Source organism: Acomys minous (assembly GCF_964271855.1).
Source record: "Acomys minous genome assembly, chromosome: 4".
NCBI lineage: Eukaryota > Metazoa > Chordata > Mammalia > Rodentia > Muridae > Acomys > Acomys minous.
This window is the reverse complement of record NC_140486.1, coordinates 5,682,813-5,699,004: the sequence shown is the minus strand read 5'-3', so window position 1 is coordinate 5,699,004 and position 16,192 is coordinate 5,682,813.

Below are 16,192 nucleotides of genomic sequence, written 5' to 3'. Positions count from 1 at the left end.
TGTACACCTGCATGCAGATAGAGCACATTATAGATGGTTGTGAGCCACCATGTGGTTTCTGGGAATTGAACTCATGACCTCTGGAAGAGCAGACAGTGCTCTTGACCTCTGAGCCATCTCTATGGCTCCTTGCTTTTTTTTTTTTTTTATGATAGAGGACAGTAGGTCTGCGTGTTGGTCTCCTCCAGGGCAAGGCTGGTCTTGAGGGGAGTTTTGAATAGACCTGCCGAGATGCAAATGTGTGGTCTGAGGGTTCAGTCTGACCAACGGAACCATCTCATTAATCCAGTCAGTCTGCGAGGGGAGCAAATATCAGAGCAGAACTGAAAAGAACCAGGAGATGCAAGTGTTGATGGGTGGCAGAGGTTAGGATAGATGAAAGCCCAAGGTCCCTACAGGGAATGTCACAGTCAAATACAGGAAGCCAAGGGGCAGAGACATCAAAGACCAGGACAACAGGCAGCATAGAAAGAGCAGAAAGCTCCCTGCACTGTCGTCCTCACCGTGGAGTGAACGGGCCACTCGGCTGCAGCTCACCACTCCTTGGCTACATATCTGTAGATCTGGACTCTAATATGTTTTAAAGGGCAGCTGCTCTTAGCATCGGGTCAAGCATCACTCAAATCACATGACCCCTTCACGTGAATGCAGATTTTCAAGCTCTCTCACACCCAGAAAAGACAATTCTATCACAATAATGTCAGCTTCCAGAAAGGAAACTGAAGTATTTATACTTTGTGAGAAGACAGTCTCCCAACAAGAAAGCAAAAGGAGCTGACAGAGAAGACAGAATTAAGAGTGACAGGAATCCTCACCCGGCAGTATCACTGTCTTAAAATCCATCCATTGTGGATAAAGGCGCTTGATGCCAAGCCTGGTGGCCTGAGTCTCATTCCCAGGACCTACGTGATGAAGGGAGAGAACAGGTCCCTGCAACTGGTCCTTCGACCTTTATGTGAGCTCTGGTTCACATGAGCAAGTGTGCACGTTTGTGTACAAACAGACACACACACACACACACACACACACACATACAGACACACAGACACACACACACACACACACACACACACACACACACACATACACACAGTAAATACATGTTTTAAAACATAAGGGAAAGCCCTCCCATGCTCTGAGTAGTCTCATTTTAGGCCACTTTGTATGTATTTTTCTTTTAGGCAGATTTCACTATGACTCCTGTTCTTTTCTCTCTGTGGCTATTAGTTAAATTTTTTTTTTAAAGTTTCCTCCCCGTCTGGCTTGCCACCACTTCTGTTGGGTTACGTTCTGCGTTTTGTGTCTTCCATTTTGTGTTTCTCAGGAGAGAGGCGTGTCCTCATGGACAGTTCATCCTTAGCTGTGAACTCTTTTTACCGATATCGGTTTACACAGAACCGAAGTCAGACAGTAAAGAGTGGTGGCAACGTGTCTAAGAGACTGTCTTCTGGACTGAGACCGGTAGTGTTGGGTGCTGTCTCCTCATCTCTTTCTGAGCTTGGATTTCTGCCGGCCTTCCAGCAAAGCTAATAATACTATTTGTAGGATTTTCTAAGACCTAAATCAGCAAACATATTTAGTTAGGTCCTGCTCTGTGCCTGGCTCTGAAAGCCACACAGTCAGTGAACCATGCATCTCAAGCAGATAATGGTGGAAAAGCCAGAGAGAATGTGAGGAATAGATATGAGAAAAATTTTATATTGAGTAAGGTAGAATAGATTGATGAGGAAGCAAGGCATTAATTTTTTGAATGAGAATATATTTGTCCATGTAACTGTACTCTTATCTGACTGTAAACTTTGACAGTTTTATTAAAATCCTTAAGATTGCACTCCTGGACATAGTGGTAACAAAAGGGAAGAGATATCCACTTGGAAATGGTTTCTGTGCAAGAGACAGAAGATGCCCCTTCAGTTCAGAGGGGCCAGGACTCTGAGAGGCTCCTCAGAGGACTAAAGGAGAGAAAGACGTAGGAAAGCGTGGAGGCCTGATGCATGGTTGGTTCCATATGTTGGTCAACACTGCGATTCTCTCCACAATGATGAGGAAAGGCCTGTGTGAGCTTCCTGCTGCAACTATAACAAATCAACTGTGAGCACATGGGCTTAAACACCGCACAGCCTGTTTAGTTAGGCTTCTATTTCGGTGCTAAAATACCATGATCAAAATCAACTTGGGGAGAAAATAGTTTATTTCATCAAAACCCTCGAGTCATACATATTCTATCACTGAGGAAGGTCAGGCTAGGAAGTCAAGGCAGGAACCGAGAGGCAGGAACTGGAGCAAAGACCGTGTGGGTTTTGTCCTTACACCCAGGACCACCTGGCCAGGAATGGCACCACCCACAGTGGGCCGAGCCCTTCACGTCAATTATTATTCAAGAAAGTGCCCACAGCTTGCCCACAGGCCAGTTAGATGGGAGTAATTACACAATTGAGGTTTCCCCTTCCCAGGCGGACATTTCAGTTTGTGTCAGGTTGACAAAACCCAGCCACTGATGTGCAGATTCATGCTGCAAGCCCTTGGCTTTCTCTGTGAGCTCTAGGAAGTAGCTCATTGTTGTACCCTTGAGCTTCTAAAACCACAGGCACTTCTTTATCCCCCCCCCCCCCCTCTCTCTCTCTCTCTCTCTCTCCTTTTTGAGGATAATGATCCTATGCACCTGAAGGTCTCTAGGTGTGACCTTCTCACCCTGAAACCTTAGTCACATTTATATCCTTTGGCCACCTGGGATAGTACACACACAGGTGTCAAAGGTTCATAAGGAGCTCCTTGGGACATTATTCTGACTACCACTTGGTAGGTATCTTGGTGTAAAAGCGTAAGAGTAAATAGAGGGCACTCAGTGACCCCACAGAGCCAGTAAGACTCTGAATGATTTTGATTTTAGGAACTGGCCCCAATCCTGGAGTCCCTTAAAGAAGCCTCTAAGAGTCAGTATATGAGGATCTGAGATATAGAGCAGGTGTTTTATAGGTTTATTATACTTTTATTTGTGTGTGTCTGTGTGTGCTCTACGTACCTGTAAATGTGGCTATCCTCAGAAGCCAAGAGAAGATGCTACATCTCTGGTGTCCCAGATGGTTGTAAGCTGCACACCGTAAGTCTGGAGATTGAAAAACAAACTGTGTTTAGTGAGGCAAGGGGTGGTCTATAGTTTTCAATATGCGTGATAGGCCTTTCAACAGCCTCCACAGCCACTGCCTTGGTTCCCACAGCAGGAGGAGATGTGAGAGGTGTACACAGAGGAGCCAGCCAGAGAAGACAGGGCTCTGCATGGCCTGGAGGACAGCATCTGATAGAGGAGCTCACAGCTCACCAAAGAGGAAAATATCAAAGAGGAAAATATCCTGCACTTCTGTGTTGGGGGATGGTCTGATGTATTTTGATGCTAATTACTACTTCTTGTCTCTGTGACCCACCTTTTGCTTAATAAAAAGCCATTCCACCTGGGCAGGGCAAAGGAGGTAGGTGGGGCTAGGAGAGAGAGGAATTCTGGGAAGAAGAAAGACTGCCATGAGGAGAAAGGAGAGAGACCTGAAGGGAAGAGAGGAAGGCCACCATGGCTTAGATGGAGGAGAAGCACTTGGCTGACGTGGATGGGGATTTGGCCCAGATGAAGAACATGAGCAAGTATATGGGATTATGGATGGGAGGTAGCTTGGTAGAAGTTATTGGAAACAAATGGCATGGGGTTGAGGCAGGGATCCCATACCTGCCCCACTGTGGGAGGTAGTTTAGAGGATTGATATCTGCCCTGCCCCAGGTTAACTAAGGCTATTTTAAAACATAACAAGCGTCAGTGTCTCGATTGATTGCTAGCTGGCCATATTGATAATACTAATAATACTGGTAATTTAAAAAACAATACTTCTGCTTCAGGATAAGAACAGAGAGTCACAGGATCCCTCCCTGTGGTTTCCACTCAAAAAGGTGTCTATCTGATGCCTGTGCCGCAGAGATAATCAGTTAGTCATGAGCGCACATGTTAGAGAGGCTGAGGTAGGTGCTGGGTGAACATGGAGACTTTGTGATACGCTCGACTTTCTCCTGCTCCCACACAAATAGAAATTCTTCTGTAGACACCTGCTAAGGAAAAAACATTTCCCTCAATGATGAACAAAATGGTTCTGTAATAGTGAAACAAAGTCTTTATAATAAAAATGCAAAATAACAATGAAATATAGATGTTCTTAATCAGAAATTAAGTCTGACTAACCAGAAAATGATATTTAATATGAGATGAAAACTATAACAAAAATGTCTTTAAAAATATAAGGGAAGTGGGCTTTGGGGTGTGTGACTTTAATCCCAGGATTGGAGAGGCAGAGGAAGGTAGATCTCTGAGTTCAAGGGCAGCCTGATCTACATTGGGAGTTACAGGCCAGCCAGGGCTGCATGGTGAGACCCTGCTTCAAAATATAAAGTGATAGAACAAAGGAAACACCTATGGGTAGCAATGTTAACATGAGGGCAACATGGAGGGAAATGAAGCATGTTAGAACAAAGCCTTAGCAAGGAAGGTCACGGATGTAATTTCCTCTCGGCTTAGAGGGTTTGGTACTCACTAATTCAGCACTCACAGGACCCTATAGAACATATCTACTGCAAAAAGTGAATGGGTACTGTGTGTATTTACATACATGTATATATATGCAAAAGTATAGACATGTGATATATGTGTGTATTTCCATGTATTGCATGTTTAAAATGTGTCTGTCTGTATATATATTTTTATAAATATATGTGCTTATATGTATTCATATGTATGAAAAAATGTCTCTACAGATATGTGAGCATATGCCTATGTATAAGTACTATATGTGTACATTATAATATGTGCCTTTGCCTGTTTCCCATCAAACAACTGTTGCCCATATGGTGGTAGATCTACTTATGCACGTGGTTTCAGGGCCTGTCGCTTGCTATTGGGTAACCCTTGGGTGGCTTTTCCCTGTGAAGACTATTTCTCCTGTTCTTAGCATTCTTCAGTTGCTTGTAGCTTTGTCTAGGGTTGCTGCCTCTGTGGGATTTTCCCCTTCACTGTTAGTGCAACTGTTGGTCTTGTCCTTGTTCACGTCATGTTGGTTAGACTTTTTGGACATAGCTTCCCTGACTGGTCTAGTGGATACCATCTCACAGCCAACTTCCTGTTGGTCTGGCTCTTACAATCGTTCTACCTCTCCTTCTGTAATGATCCCAGTGTCTTAGATGCAAGAACCGTGCAGTAAATGATGCCATCAAGTAGGGTTGGGTACCACATGATCGCCTGTTCTCTGTATTTGGATCAGTCGTAGCTTCTGTAATGGTCTTCATTTGTTGCAAGGGATGTTTATTTGGTGAAGGGTGAGACCTACATTCATATGTGGGCATAAAAATAAACATTTAGACTGTAGTTAAGGATTGCTGGTTTTGTAAAGTGGTGGCTGTAGGCCCTCCAAGATCTGTGATTTCACCAAGACCACATAGTTGGCAAGGTTTCCAGGACCAGCCTAGATTTCTCTCTTGTTGAGGAGGCTCTAAGTGAAAGCTGTTGCCTATCACCAAGGTGCGCCTGCCACCTTCACACCCTTAGGGCTATCACGCTGTAGTATCACCATAGCTGTAGTTCACAAAAGTACAAATCCTCCACTGATTACTAGAACCACATCTTCTGGTACTATAAAATCTGGTCTTCAGGAATGAGGCTTTCAGCCCAGAACCAGCCCATGTCCTCTGTCCTGTGTCCTAAGTGCACGCATCTTCAGCAACAGACTGTCCAATTCAGTGGAGAACAGGTTTTTAATACAGGTTTTTACAATATGTCCCTATTGTTCTCTGGATTTCCTCACTGTCTCTTGTTACGTCCTGTATTTTGTTTCTAATTTTATTAATGTGTACTTTTCTCTCTATTCTCTTAGTTAATCTGGCAAAGAGTTTATCAGTCTTATATTTTTCTCAAAGAACCAACTCTTCATTTCACTAACATTTTTGTATGTGTTGTTTCTAGCTTATTGATTTTAGCCTGGAGTTTGATTATTTCTTTTGAAGTTATGTCTTCTTTCTGTTCTAGAGCTTTCAGGTGTGCTATTAAGTTGCTTATATAGTATCTCTGCTTTTTTTATGTAGACACTTAGTGCTATGAACTTTTCTCTTAGAACTGCTTTCATGTGTCCCATAAGTTTGGGCATGTTGTGTTTTCATTTCATTCAGTTTTAAAAAGTCTTAATTGCCTCGTAGTTTCTGTCAACCCATTTTTAAAAATTTAGTGGTGTGTTGTTCAGTTTCCAGTAAACTTTCTTTGTTGGTATCCAGTGTTAATGCCTTATGGTCAGATAGGACTGGGGGTGCTGTTTTCTTGTGTCTGTTGAGACTTGCTTTGTGTCCAGGTGTGTGGTCTGTTTTGGAGAAAGCTTCATGTGTGCTGTGCAGTTCTGTTCTTTGGTGTGAGGGTGGAATGTTCTGTAGATATATGCTCGGTCCTTTTTATTCAGGACTTCATTTAGCTCCAGCATTTCTCTGTTAAATTTTTGTCTGTATGACCTCTATTGGCAAGAGTGAGGTGTTGAAGTTGCCCACCATATGTGTGGGTAAGTATGTGATTGTACCTGTAGTAGTGTTTCTTTTACAAATATAGGTGCCCTTGTGTTTGGTGCATAGATGTTTAGAATTGCAATAAGCTGCTGGTGGATTTTTTCTTTGATGACTATATAGTATTCTCCCCCATATCTTCTGATTTGTTTTGGTTTGGAATCTATTTTGTCAGATTTTAAACCATTTTAATACACTGGCTTGCTTCTTGGGTGTGTTTACTTGGAATATCTTTTCCATCTTTTTGCTCTGAAGTGATATATATCCTTAGATTTAAGGAGTGTTTTTTGGGATGCAGCAGAAAGATGAATCATGTTTTCAAATCCAGTCTGTTAGTCTGTGTTCTTATTGGGGTATTGAGACCACTGATGTTGAGAGATAGCAATGGGCAGTGTTAATTGATTCTTGTTAGTTTGTTGTTATGGTGTGGGTATAATAGTCTGGACCAGCATCTGTGGTCTTTTCTAGTTAGAGTCACCATTGAGAAGTCATGTATTATTCTAATGAGTCTGTGTTTAAATGGTACTTGGTCTTTTTCCCTTGAAGGTTTTACTATTTTTCTTTTTCTGTATGTTTAGAATTTTTATTATTATATGCAGAGGGGATTTTCTTTTCTTGTTACTCTATTTAGTGTTTTGTATGTTTCTTGTACCTTGACAGGCACTTGCCTCTTTGGATCAGGGAATTTTTCTTCTATGAATTTAGTTGAAAATATTATCTGTGCCTTTGACCTGGGCTCATTAGCCTTTCTCCATTCTTATTAATTGTAGATTTGATCTTTTTGTAATCTCCCAGTTTCTTGAATGTTTGTGGCAGCTTAAAAACTTTAGTATTTCGTTTGACTCAGGCATCCATTTCTTCCATTTTTCTTTGATGCCAGGGGTTCTGTCTTCCATGTTTTGTACTCTGTTGGTGGGGCTTACCTCAGAGGTGTTTGTTTGACTTTCTAAAGTGGTCTTTGCAGTTTTATCTCAGCTTGCATTTTCTTTAGTTAGCCCCATTGCTACTTTCATGTCTTGAGCTTTTTAAAAATCGTCCCATTCCATTGTTTGTGCTCTCATAGGCTTCATTAAGGGATTCGTTCGCATCCTTTTCAAGGTCCTTGAACATATTCATAATATCTATTTTGAAATCCTTTCTTGTGCTTCAGCTAGAACACTTATCTCAGTGCCTGCTGTGGTAGGTTTGCTGGGTTCTAGTGCAGACGTATTGTCTTGGGTGTTAATGACGGTGCTCTTGAGCTGGTGCCTAGGCATCTGGGTTTCAGATGGCTGTGATATAGGTTTTCATATCTGTGCCTGTCTTTGTTGGGTGGGGTGTACTGGTTTTTGGTTTCTGTTGCCCTCTCTGGATCTTAGGACCATATGGTGGCTGTGGGTTGGCCGGAGGAAATGCTCTGAGTCCTTTGCCAGGTGTAGTCACTGGGGTCCCAGCAGGAAGATGTTTCTAGGTATTGGAGACTGACAAGAAGAAATAGGGCTGGGCTGGAGGGGTGCACTGAGAGGAACCCCAGGAAGGAGAGAAGCTGGTTCTACCACATGGTTTGATAGAGTCCCCAGGGAATGGCGGTAGAGTGGGAGGACAGGCCCCCTGCAAGTGGTCAGCTACACAGCTGGAGATGAAACTGAGAAATTTGCAGTGAAAGACATGATGGAAAGTAAAGTATGCCTACCTGATTCCCAGGTTGCTGTAGCCAGTGGGACGTCAGGTAGACAGTACCTCTGGGTGTTGGCAGCTGACACAAAAGGATGGAGCAGGGAAGAAAAGCTGGGTCTGGTTCAGCCCAGTCCTCGGGGGATGGAGGCAGGAAGGGAGGACAGAGCCCTGCACTTGCTCTCTTACAGGGCTGGGGACGAGACTGGGGAATTGCAATGGAAGACAGGAAGGAAAATTAAGCCAGCCTACCTGATTCTCGGCCTGCGTGTCCAGTGGGTTCCCGGGTGTAGAGTCTCCAGGTATGGACTACTGACATGGAGGGACAGGGATGGGCTCGGGCTAGGAGTAAGAGGGTCCTGGATCCACCTCAAGGTTAGACAGAGTTCCCAGGAAATGCAGGGAGCGTGGGAGAACAGGCCCCTGTGAGTGGTCTGCTGCATGGCTGGCCACGGGACTCAGGATCGCTTTTTATCTTTTGTGATTCCCTATGGATTTAAGGATAGGTTTTTTTTTCTATTTATGCAAAGAATAAAATGGGTATTTTAATTGGGATTGCACAGAATATGTAAATGGCTTTTGTCCAAATGGTCATCTTTCCTATATTAAGTCTACCAAAGCGCAGGCATAGGATGTCCTTCCATTTCCGTGTGCCTTTCCTCAGAGATTTAGAGTTTTCCTTACAGAGGCCTTTCACCTCCCTCGTTAGTCTCACTCCTTGTCGTTTTGTTTTCTCTGAAGCTACTGTGAAGGGGAGTGAGTTCATCTCCTCGGTATGTTTGCTGTTGGTATGTAGGAAAGCTGCTGATCTGCGCAAGCGGAGTCTGTATCCTGCCATCTTCCTGACATTGTTGGTCAGCTCTAGAAGTTTTCTGGCAGGATTTTTAGAGTCTCTTATCTATAACACCTTGCTGTCTGGAAACAGAGATAGTATGACTTCTTCTTTTCCTATTTTCATCCCTTTAATTTGCTTCCCCGGACTCACTGCTCCAGCTACTGTTTCCAGCAAATTGTTTGCGGGGAGCTGGGGCAGTGGGCCGCCCTGCCCTGTTTGCTGGGAGCTGGGGCAGTGGGCGCCCTGCCCTGTTTCTGATTTGAGTGGGACGGCTTCAAGGTTTCTCCGGTTAGGATGATGTTGGCTGTGTGTTTCTCATCTATTAATTAGTTGAGGAGGTTCCTTCTCGATCCATTCTATCCAGTGCTTTAAAAGTCATGGAGGCATATTGGATGCTGTAAACAGGTTTTTCCTGCATCAATTGAGATGATCATATTTTGTCTTTTAGTCCACGTATTTTATTTTTTATACATACTGTCTTATATATATTGAACTAAGCCTGCATTTTTGGGATAAACCCAACTTTGTCATGGTGAATAATATTTTGATGCATGTTTATATTTGGTTTTCAATTAACCTTTTGAGAATTTTTAAAATCTATATTCCTTGGGGATATTGGCCTGCACATTCCTATAGGACTGGTCTTGATCTTTCATATTATTTGCATTTTCGTGATGAGATCTGGGCAGGTAGAACTCTTTTATCTGTTCTGTGTCTGATATTAATATGGTGGGGCAGGATATGTGGGCTAGGTGAGGCCTGAAGCTTGGTTATGGCTTAGGTGGATAAAGTCAGGTGGACGCAAGGGCCTGGGCTAGCCTTCAAGGTAAGCTTCCTGGTCCAAAGCTGGAGTCTCAGGGTGTATATGAAGGCCAAGGAGCTAGGAAGGAAGGGAGACCTAAGCAGACTCACTAGCTAGGTCCTGCAGGCTATGGCTCTGCTGAGAGGTAGGGTGTGGCACAGGGGTGCCTCCTTGTAGATTGGGAGTAGGCTGTGTGGGTCCTGGCTGGAGCCTGGAGTTGGGCAGTAGCACAAGCAGGAGTGGCCAGATTTGGTACCTACTGGAAGTGGAAGCTGGGATTGATGCAGACAGGGGTTTGGGAAGGGTGCGCAGAGGAAAGCATCAGGCAGACTCACTCATCTGGACCCTGGTGAAGGACTTGCAGGGTCTGCCTGGGTTGAAAAGTCAGTTATAGTGTCGGTGGCCTTTAAAAAAAAAAGGAGTCTTAGTTGTCTTCTGAGAATGTGATGGAGGGCACTGTAAAAAGACATTGGGTTGCTATCGCTGTTCTACCTAATCAGAGTTTGAGGAGAAGCAAATTCAAACATATAAACCTCAGAGCTCATTTTAGCCTCTGCTTCTTTCTCAGCAAATACATCTTGAAATCTAAATCTTGAAAGATCGTCTGAATCCTTGAAGATTTACTCAGTGCAGTTTGCAATATATTAATTTTACTCGTGTGTGTTTATCAACACATAACCTGTGTGTCACACAGGCAGAAATTTCCAAGCTGTGGGTGTTACACCAAGTGAATCATTGCTCTGTGGAGGCACAGGAAAGGCAGACTGCAGTGCGGAAGAGAACACGTGGAGAGATGGGGAGATGGCTCAGCAGATACCGGTGATCGCCACCAAACATGGTGAGCCAAGTTCAGCACCCAGGAACGGCAAGGTGGCCAAGGAAAACTGACTTCTGTAGGTTGTCCTCTGACTTTCAAACAGACGCTATGCCACACACATGCCCAGCCATGCACATGTACACACACACACACACACATACACACACACACACACACACACACACACACACACACACACACACGTACAGAAGAAGTGCATAAAATGTAATAAAAAATTGTCAAAAGAAACACAGGAGGATCTTCCTACAGGAGAAGGTTAGTTTCACAGGAAACCTTTGCTTTGTGGTTCTCAATGGCATTGCAGTCTGTGTGGACACACTTTCGAAGATGAGCACGCATGTTCTGTTTGCCACAAACGCCGTCCCCAGCTGCGACACATTTGGACAGCGCAGAGTGTTGGTCTGTGAAGCATCAGTCTGGGGTCCCTCCTTCCTACTAGCTTCTGTATTCATGGTCATAAAATCCCTACTCATCCCTTTCCTCTTCCTACCTTCCCAATGGTCTTTCAATTCATTCATTCGTTCATTCGTTTATTCGTGCATTCATGCATTCTGTGAAGAATTGTTTAACAGTCCCTAATGTCAGGAGCTATCTTAGGACACAGGAACAGATAGTGCTTCCCCAACACAGTCCTGTATAGAGAGATACGCAGTAAGGGAAATAACTAAGTCAGCACAGACTGTCAGATGTAGCTAGACTTTTATGGAAAGAGTAAAATTTGGTTCTGTGGAGGAATGGCAGGAGAGTTTTTCAGAGTGAGTGACTATGGCAAACTTTGTTAAAGACATGACACTCATACCCACTTATTTAAAAATATTCTATTTTAACTACTTTGTACTTTTCATCTTTATTTATTCCTAGGGCTATATCTTACTTAGTTCACAGATGTTTGGGTGTTGTTTACAAATATTTCCACAATATTGCTATTTTTTTTTTCAAATTCAGGTAGCACTGTATTTAGTGTGGATTGAATTATAGATTTGTTAATAATTTTAAATTAGAATATCTTCTATCTTAGAAAATATTCTGTATACAATTCAAAATAATGTGCATTTTAGTGGTTGGAGGTAAGGAATACTGTAATTATTAGCTTCCCAAGGTTGGTCAACAGTGCTGGTTAAGAATTCTGTAATTTTACTGATTTTGAGACTCTTTACATTAATTCTTCTATATATATGTGTGTATGTTTAAATTATATATATATTATAATATATATTTCAACAATACATACATATTTGTATATATTCAATATACATATATTAAAATCTGCTCATGACTTTGAATTGCCTATTTTCCTTAAATTCTCTAAGCAAAATCAATGCTTAGAAAAAAATTGAATTTTTCTAGTACTTAAGCCCTCGCCAGTTTGTTTTCTTGTTTGTTAAGGTGTTGCATTTTCTATATAAGTCCTCTTCCTCTGGCTGGCTGTAAAATGCTCTACCAGGAACCGGCTCTTAGCAAGAGCGCTGTGACTTGGGATTATTTGCTCCATGGTTCTTTGCTTGGAATTCCTTGAGAACCTTATAATTGTGGACCTGTAGAACTGTTCCTTTTTTCTTTTGAAAAATTTCAGCCAATAAATTTTTTGACAGTTCATAGATAAGTTTTTCTTTTGAAAAAAGTATTTACCTATTTAAAAAATTTTTAATTTCTTTTTTCTTAGTTTATACTCAGTTACTCTCCCCCTAACAGTGGCTGATGTGCTGTTAGCTTAGCCAGCATGCCTCTTTTATCTTAGACACTGTAGTCTTCATTTCTGAAAGGTAGAGGCATCACTTTTATATCCTTTGTACCTCTATTTTTAAAATTTTAATTAAATAATACATTATTTTTATTTTAAAGTTATGCTTTTGTATGAACGTGGGTATGCTCACATAAGTGAAGGTACCTGCAGAGGCCAGAAGAAGCTGTTAGATCAACTGGAGCTCCAGTTACAGGAGGTTGTGGACTGCCAGCCATAGAACAGAACTGCAGCCCTCTGTAGGAGCAACACAAGCTGCCAAGTCACATCTCTAGCCTCTCACTGTTACTGTTGCTGGTGGCGTGGAGGGGTGTGACTGTGACGGTGTGTACATGCAGGTCAGTGTTTCCCCATTTCACCTTATGTGTGAACTCCATTCCCAAGGGATACATCTGCAAAATGATTTCCACACTTGAGGCTTAGGGGTTATTCCAAAAGAGGAGGCAGCGAGAGTGTAGGACCCAGAGGATTGGGAAGTTTGCTGGGAGATTGTATTTCCTAGTTATGTCAGAAGCTACGCCCTTAAACTCTCACCATCAGGACTATCTAAATATGAGCTGAACAAGGACAAGAACAATAAGCACACTAACATGGGCAGAGGACTGCCCATGAGGCCTCAACCCTGGACAAAGATACAGGCAACTAAAGACTGCCGACAGTGGGGGACATGGCCTTCCCAGGAACGAACGCACCAACTGGCGATCCAGCACCAACTGGCGATCCAACACCAAATGGCGATCCAGCATCAAATGGTGATCTAACACCAAATGGCGATCCAGCACCAAATGGCGATCCAGCACCAAATGGCGATCCAGCACCAAATGGTGATCCAGCACCAAATGGCAATCTAGTACAAATTGGTGATCTAGTACCAAATGGATGGCCCTTAAAATACACATGCAAGTAACACTATACAGGCTGAGAAGGGCATATTTACACATTTAGGAATACATACATGCATACATACATACATACTACATATATATATTGCATATAGGCATGTAACAGAATTCATGTAAAAAAGAGCATCAATGTGAAAGAGATGCAAGGGTACATACATGGGATTGCTGGGAGGCAGAAAAAGAAGAGGAAAATGATGTAACTATATTATCTCAAAAAATTAAAAAGTAACTTTTAAAGGGAGAAAAATAAAATTTAATATGTAGAACAGGGCTATAATAGTATCTAATACTGTGTGTATTAATCTACCATTTCTGGGTCTGTGCTGTTTTCATCTTCACTACAGTGTGTATGTTCCTACAACTTTGTCATGTGATGGTTAATATTGACCATCAACTTGACAAGAGTCTAGAATCAGCAAACAGACGAGGCTCTGGGCATGTGGCATGTGGCATGTGGCATGTGGCATGTGGCACGTGACATGTCTGGTGAGGAAGTCTCTGCATTAAGTGCACTGAGGTGAGGGGCCCTCCTTTAACTGCGGACAGCATCAGTCCGAGGGCTGCGGTCAGGAGCTGAACATGGACAAGGCTGAGCTCCAGCCTTGCTCTTCTCTACTCTGCCTATGACTGTGGAGAGCTGGAGGCAGAAGGAATGCATACTAGACTCTTGGACTTGCTTTTGCCAGGTATCTTGTCACAGGAAAGCAACACACACAAGCCTGTTGCTTGTTGGTTGAGTTCTACCCACTACGGTGAATTTTGCCAGGTTTTTATGCTTTATGTTTTTCTACCCTTCGCATTCTTAAACCTCCTCTTTCTGAAATGCAGCCAAGCTGCATAGACAGTGCTGTGGCTGCACTTTTTATACTTTGCATGAGATTAGAGTGGTGTGTAGAATCGGACTAATTATGCCCAAATTCCTGAGTCAAGACAACTCTGACTTTCTCCACTGTTCATAGTTTTGGGGTCAGATGGGGGAAGGCCGTTCTATTCTTTCTTGTACTATTGAGAATGCTGTTGCCAAAATTATATCTCAAGGTAGCAGGTTATATGGTCTGTCCACTTCAAGTGTGGAATTGTAAGATGTTTAGTGAGTTTACCGAAGTCTGAAGTCGCTGCTGTGCCAGTTTTGCTCATTCCCTCAGCTCCTCCACCCCAGGATTTTTTTCTTGCTTCTCTTTACTATTAAGAGTCATTCTCCTGACCAGGCAACTAATACAGTGCTGCACAGAGCACGCTCACATGCCTTTGCTAGGCTGTGTGTGCTGCACAGAGCACGCTCACGTGCCTTTGCTAGGCTGTGTGTGCTGCACAGAGCACGCTCACGTGCCTTTGCTAGGCTGTGTGTGCTGCACAGAGCACGCTCACATGCCTTTGCTGGGCTGTGTGTGCTGCTCTGAGAACACTCACGTGCCTTTGCTAGGCTGTGTGTGCTGCACAAAGCGTGTGCATATGTCTGTGCTGGGCTGTGTGTGCTGCACAGAGCATGCGCACATGCCTTTGCTAGGCTGTGTGTGCTGCTCTGAGAACACTCACGTGCCTTTGCTGGGGCTGTGTGTGCTGCACAAAGCGTGTGCACATGCCTGTGCTGGGATGTGTGTGCTGCACAGAGCATGTGCACATGCCTGTGCTGGGATGTGTGGGCTGCACAGAGCACACGCACATGCCGGTGCTGGGCTGTGACCTTGGTGGGTAATCAGGGAGCAGTAAACCTCTGCTTCAGTTTTGAAGAAACTGCAAATCATTTCCCAGGGTGGATGCAGACTCATGGCATCATACATGGGTCATACATGGGTCATAAATGGGTCCTGCCTCTTCAGATCTTTGTCAGCCCTTATAGATCCCCTATATTGTGGTTTTGCTTTGCATTTCCTCAGTGCAACACTGATTACCTTTTCATACACTGATGGGTCACTTATGTATCATTTGGTGAAATGTCTGTAAAAATAATTTGTTCATTCACTAATGGACTATTGGCCTGTATATTATTTTTAAAACAGATTTATTTATTATTTATACAGTGTTCTGTCTGTCAGTATGCCTACACACCAGAAGAGGGCATCAGATGGTCATGAGCCATCAAATGGTTGCTGAGAATTGAACTCAGGACCTCTGGAAGAGCAGCCAGTGCTCTTAGCCTCTGAGTCATCTCTCCAGCCCCGGCCTGCATATTATTGAGTAAGAGGCTTTGCTTGTTCCACAAGCCTCTTTCTCATCTCAGATGCATTTTGCGCAGGCTTTTTCTTAGTCTCCCCCTTTTTTATGCTTACGCAATGGTGTCATATAAAGGAAGACGTGCCAAGGTTTGTGTGGGGCTCGATGTATGCATCCTCACCAAGCCCAACAAGTCTCCTCACCTATACAACCTGGAAAACACTGAGACCCCACAGGAGCTCCTGGTCTTTCTGCACACAGCTTGAGTCTCCTTAAATTTGTCCTCAGTTGTGAGTGCCTTTTGTCACCCTGCCTGTCATCTTGCCTCCTTAGCCCAGGACATTTTTATCTCTTGCCTTCTGCTTGCATCATGATCTGGAAACTTAGGCAGGAAGCTGGAGCCACCCCAGAGATCGGTCCCCTGCCCCCACTTCCGTCTCTCAGGAAACTGTACTGAGACACAGACAGCTGCACCCTGATGCCTATTTCTTTAAAGCTGTGTTACAGGTGTTTTCTGCTCTCTAATTTAATTTACATTTCCATTATTTCAGGTGAGAAGGTAAATCAGGTCTCTGTAACTTCCTCGAAGCTTGAAGTGGAGTTGATATGAAGGAGAGCACGCTGGCTGGGTGCTAACTGGCAGCAGACAGTCTGTGGAGGTCAAGAGGAAGGCTCCTAGAAGCAGCCGCGCCAGGTC